Below are 6,000 nucleotides of genomic sequence, written 5' to 3'. Positions count from 1 at the left end.
CATCCATGTAATTGCATGATGAGAGTGTGTTAAATTTCTGGAGAGGTTTGGCCTCTATTTTCTTTGACTAATGAATCCAAACAACTCCCCATTCCTTACTTTGTTCCCTGGGTTCTCTGGCTTTAAGAACCCACTCAGCCAAGCCTCTCAACTCCATTTTTGGCACTTTCTCCCACACAAGAGCCAGTACCAGCATGGCAAACCAACTCATTTAGCTTGGAACTCTCAGGCAGCCCACACATTAAGGGAAATACAACAAGTTCCGTACTTGTATGGTTTCCTTAAGATAAAAAGCACAACACAAGTAGAAAGAACTTTAAATGTCTGGATACAATATGGTATAGTAGAAGAAACAGTATATGGGGAATCTGGTGGGAGACAATATTGATAAATAAGGCCTTGCTTTTTTTTTTTTTTTTTTTTTTTAGCACAAACTCTTCAGTCCCCAAAGCCCTTTCCTGTGCTAAGTCTGTGACACTGAGCAAGTCACAGAGTGTTTCTGGACCTTGGTTTCCTTATCTGTAAAATGAGGGGGTTGGAGTTGGTTATCTCTAAGGTCCCTTTCAGCTTGAAAAGTCTGATAAGAACTTTTATCTACCCTATGACTTCATGTAAAGGTCCAGTTAGGCCACCCATCCCCTCCCCTAGCTCTAGCTAACCTGGGGTTATGCTGTTCAAATATAGGAACATGAAATTAAAAAACTGAAAATTATTTTGTATGTATGGTGGGGTATGGGACATTTTCACCCTAAAATTAAACAGGACACAGTTCTGTGAAAAAGTTATGTGGGAAAAGTGGAAGAACATTGAGATAGCCAGCAGGGAGCAAAGCACCCCAGACTTATGACATAGTCTGGGCAGGCCTTGGTAATCAGAATAAATGTCCTTTCATCATTTCAGTTACCGTATGTTTGGTCATTGACTAGGCATGTAGGTACTGTTGCAGGATACTAGGTTAGATCCTAAAAATATTGAGGGGAAAGCAAACTGAAAACTCAATTACTTGGCCAGAATACAATTACATTTAAAACCGCTTTAGGATTTAAGAGATTAAGCAACTTCCAAAAAAGGATAAACAATTAAACTTTTACAATAAATATTGAAGGATTAAAGCTGTATATTAAAATTTCTATGCATACTTGTTAGGAAATTCTCAAGGAATGAAAACAGAAAATGCTGTTTGGAAAGTGCTTGCCAGATTTTTGGTAAAAATAGTTTTCTGCATTTAGGGAAAGTGTAATACTGGTAGTTTAGATAAAGTGTTGTGTTTGCCTTTGGGTTTAAATAGTACCGGATAATTAAGAAAATTGCTCCAAACCTATTTAATACAAAAGAGATGTAATCACTTGCCATTATTACTCCAAAAGCACTAGGCTTTTAAAGAAAACTCTCTATCTATCTATCAATGAGAATCAAGAAATAAAAACAATAAAACCACTGTATTATTTTTCTTTTTCTATTTTGGGATTTGACTTCAGGCAGTTCAACTCCAGGGACCATGCTCTTCACCTCAGATCACATTATATGGAACACAGTACATGGAAATTCAGACTCCTTCAGGCACTCTGAGGTCCAGCACAAAGAAGAAGTGTAAGAGAGAAGACCAATTGGAAAATAATAAAGAATGCTACCAATGGACAGAAATGAAGTCTTTTTTTTTTTTTTTTTGAGACGGAGTTTCGCTCTTGTTGCCCAGGTTATACTTCAATGGCACGATCTCGGCTCACCGCAACCTCTGCCTCCTGGGTTCAAGCGATTCTCCTGCCTCAGCCTCCCGAGTAGCTGGGATTACAGGTCACGCCCAGCTAATTTTTTTTTTTTTGTATTTTTAGTAGAGACGAGGTTTTTCCATGTTGGTCAGGCTGGTCTCAAACTCCTGACCGCAGGTGATCCACCCACCCTGGCCTCCCAAAGTACTGGGATTACAGGCGTGAGCCACCGCGCCCGGCCAGAAATGGAGTCTTTGTAAGACAGCGGTCGTGTCAGTGAAAAACAGCAGTAATGTCAGTGAAGGCTGCTGGGAAGCTGGAAGGGTAGACTAATTGGACAAAGGAAAATTGGAGCTTTATTTTCTAAAGAAGAGCTGTTTAAGATGGTGATAAATTCTTGGGTGGGTCTCTGGGAGTAACTTTAAGTATAATGAGAAACAAAAGTCGTTCTAGTGAAAAAGTTTCAATAATTGAGAAGTACAGATTTAGATGGATCTGTTACATGAATGTTGAAATCTACTAATAATATGGTATGTATGATTGTTGCTTTTGGGAAATTATAAAAAGAGTACTTTTTGGCCTGGTCCAATGTTGTTAATTTTCTGTGGGAGATTTGAAAAGCATGCACATTCTTAATTTATTGGGGTTGTTTTGCTTTGTTTCTACAGATTCTGAGAGCTTCTGTCTTTTAATAAGGAAATTTAAATATTTATACTTACTCTGATATGTTTGTGCTTATGCCAGCTACATTATTCTTTGGTTACAAGCAAAAGCAGAAACCAACTCTGGCTAACATGAGCAAAAGGGGAGAATGCTGAGGACAGAGAATTGATGGTAAGTCTTGAAGAATGTGGTAGGCTTTAGTTTCCAAAAATACTGCAATAGTATCTTCCATCCCACATGCTCTTCTTCAGTGCAACTTAGATAATCCTCTTATTGAAAGCTGGCATCTCTGCATCCTCCTCTTGAGTCCGGGTAGATTTATGACAGTGGTGGAAATGAAGTCGCATGACTTCTGAGGCTAGGCCAGAAAAGGAAATACAGCTTCTACCTGGTTCTCATGGGATGCTTGTTCTTGCAACTCACACACTATGCCATGAAGAAGCTCCAACAGACTGTGGAGAGACCCACCCGGAGAGGAAGAGAAGCTCCCAGCCATCCACCCTGGCTGAGCACTCCTGATAGCCTAACACCGCCCTTGCAAGGCATGTGAGCAAGCCATTTTGGAAGTGGGTTCTGCAGCCCTACCTCAAGCTCTGTGGAGCAAATGAGCCTTCCCCACGATATCCTGCCCGAATTACACATTTTCGAGCTACAGAAACAACTGTTACTGTTTTAAGTCATTGAGTTCAGAGGTGGTTTGTTTGTTATAAAGCAATAAATAAAAAGCACAGAGAACCAAGCTTGGACATGAGCAAGATACAAGGAAACAAGGCTTCCTATTCCTTGGACTAGGAAAGTCCGGTCTCTAGTCATATCTTATGGGTAGGGTACCACAACTGGAATGAATTAACACTAATCATTTTCAGCCTTGCCATTCTTCTGACGTTCCAGGTTTTGGTGAAGGATCCTTCCACTGTTCCAATTTCAGGCACCTCCTCACCCTTTGTCTACGAATGAGCAGAAAACCTGAGTGACAGCCACAATAATCTGCAACCAAGGGAAAAGAGACAATGATTTAAAAATAAAAATGGGTACAAGAAGTTTGTATTTGTTTTTTAAATCACTGCTGTGATGGATCACCTCAAAATTAGTGGCTTTACTTAAATAACACAAATCTATTACCTTATAGTCAGAAGTCCAAAATGGGTCTTTCTGGGCTAAAATCAAGATGTTAGTAGGGGCCAGGCATGGTGGCTCATCCCTCTAATCCTAACACTGAGGCGGGAGGATACCTTGAGCTCAGGAGTTTGAGAAATGCCTGGGCAACATAGTGAGATTTCATCTCTACAAAAAAAAAATTAAAAATTAGCCAAGTGTGGTAGCATGCACCTGTAGTTCCAGTTACTTCAGTGGCCAAGGTGGGAGGATCCCTTAAGTGCAAGAGATCAAGGCTGCAGTGAGCCTGATCTCACCACTGTACTCCAGCCTAGGAGACAGAGCAAGACCCTGTCTCAAAAAATCAAATAAAAAGGGCCTGCTGCAGTGGCTCATGCCTGTCATCCCAACACTTTGGGAGGCCAAGGTGGGAGCATCACCTGAGGTCAGGAGTTCAAAACCAGCCTGGCCAACATGGTAAAACCCTATCTCTACTAAAAATACAAAAATTAGCCAGGCATGGTGGCACATGGCTGTAATCCGAGCTACTCAGGAGGAGAATCACTTGAACCCGGGAGGCGGAGGTTGCAGTGAGCTCCACTGCAAGACTCCATCTAAAAAAAAAAAAAAAAAAAAAAAAAAAAAAAAAAAAAAAAAAGAAGAAGAAAGAAAAGGAAGAAAGAAAGAAAAAAGAAAAAAAATATTATCAGGACTGCATTCCTTTCTGGAGGCTCCAGGGGACAATGTGCTTCCTTGCCTGGTTCAGCTTCTAGTGGCTGCCCATGTTCCTTGGTGTATGTGCCCCTTCCTTCATTTTCAAAGCCAGCAATGTTACATTTCTCAGTGCCTTTTTCATATTACATCTTCCTCTAACTCTGAGTCGTTTTCTGACTCCCTCTTCTACTTTTAAGGAACTTTGTGATAACTTTGGGTTTACCCTGATAATCCAGGAAAATCTCCTCATCCCAAATTCCTTAACTGAATCACATCTACACAGTCCGTCTTACCTTGTAAGGTAACATAATTACAGGTTCCAGAGATTGGAACGTGGGCGTCGTTGAGGGGCCATTTATTCTGCCTACCACAGTATACCAAAGCAGAATGGATACTGGGTGGGCCCCACCACTCTAAAAACATGTTCTTCACACTCCTCATTCTGGTTGATATTTTCTTTCTTCATTTTATTGAATTCATAGTTACTCGTTTCATTTTTTTTTCCATTCAAGTAGTTTGTACTTTACACATCCAATTTCTATGTGGTGATCTTATGTTTAATACGAATAATTGATATATACTTTTCTACGTTTAGAGATAGTATCTATATACATCTCCAAATAAGACAAAAAAAATCTTAGCATTCTTTTCCTCCTCTCCTTGCCTTTTATCCTCATGATAACATCATTTAGTTATAGACTATCATTATTTATTTTTATTAACTAGCGATGACGAAAACAATTAAAAATTTAAAATTTTCTATAACAAAAAGTGGTTGGGTGCAAAAAACAGAATACTCAAACTGAAGGTGACCTAAACCATGAGAAAAACTTATATCACATGAAAAGAACAAAGACAGGTTGTTCTTGGGTTAGTTAATGTACTGGTTTAATGATGTCATGCAGGATCCAGGTTCTTTTCATCTTTTCACCTTCTTCTGAAGCTCCTCCCATCCTGGTAGGAATATGACTTCTATAGTTTCAGCTATTATATCCTCACACAGCCCTGACTGAAAATAATGGATTAGTTATCTCTTGCTATATAACAAATCAAGTGACTTAACACAACAATAAAGTTTATTATTTTAATAATATGGTTTCTGTGGGTCAGGGATTTGGGAGCAGATTGGTTGGGTGGTTCTAGCTTAGGATTTCTCATGAGGTTGCAGTCAGAATCAGCTGAGACTGCAGTCATCTGAAGGCTTGACTGGGGCTGGAGATCCAGTTCAAAGTGGCTCATGGAACATGGCAGGCAGGTTGCATGAATATCTGTGGGACAAGACGGCTGGCTTCCCATAGAGCTCTGGTTCTTATTGTGGGTGATTTTTCTCACCAGGGGGCATTTAGCAATATCTGGAGACATGTTTGGTTGTCACAACTGGAAAGTTGCTATTGATATCTAGTGGGTTGGAACTAGAGTTACTGCTAAACATCCTATACTGCACAGGACAGTCTTTCACAACACGAATTATCAGGCCCAAAATGCCAGTAGTGCTAATGTTGAGAAATCCTGCCTTAGAGCAAGTGAACCAAGAGAGCAAGGTAAAAGCTGAAATGCTTTTTATTACCCAGCTTTGGAAGTCCTCTGTATTCTATGTTGGAGGGATCCACACAAGGGTATGAATACCAGAAAGTGAGGCTCATTGGAAATCATCTTGGGCATAGCTACCATGGGAAGGAAGCTTCTCCTGGCTATTTCTCTTGTTTTGTCTTCTCTTCCTTCTTCCGTCATTTCTTCCCATCTTCCTTCCCTATTCCTTGTTTCCTTTTCTTTTTTCAACTTTCAAAGAGGAAAATCATTTCTTTTCTTTTCTTTTCTT

This window comes from Macaca nemestrina, chromosome 2 (genome assembly GCF_043159975.1).
Source record: "Macaca nemestrina isolate mMacNem1 chromosome 2, mMacNem.hap1, whole genome shotgun sequence".
In the NCBI taxonomy this organism is placed as follows: Eukaryota; Metazoa; Chordata; class Mammalia; order Primates; family Cercopithecidae; genus Macaca; species Macaca nemestrina.
This window is presented reverse-complemented; position numbering follows the sequence as displayed.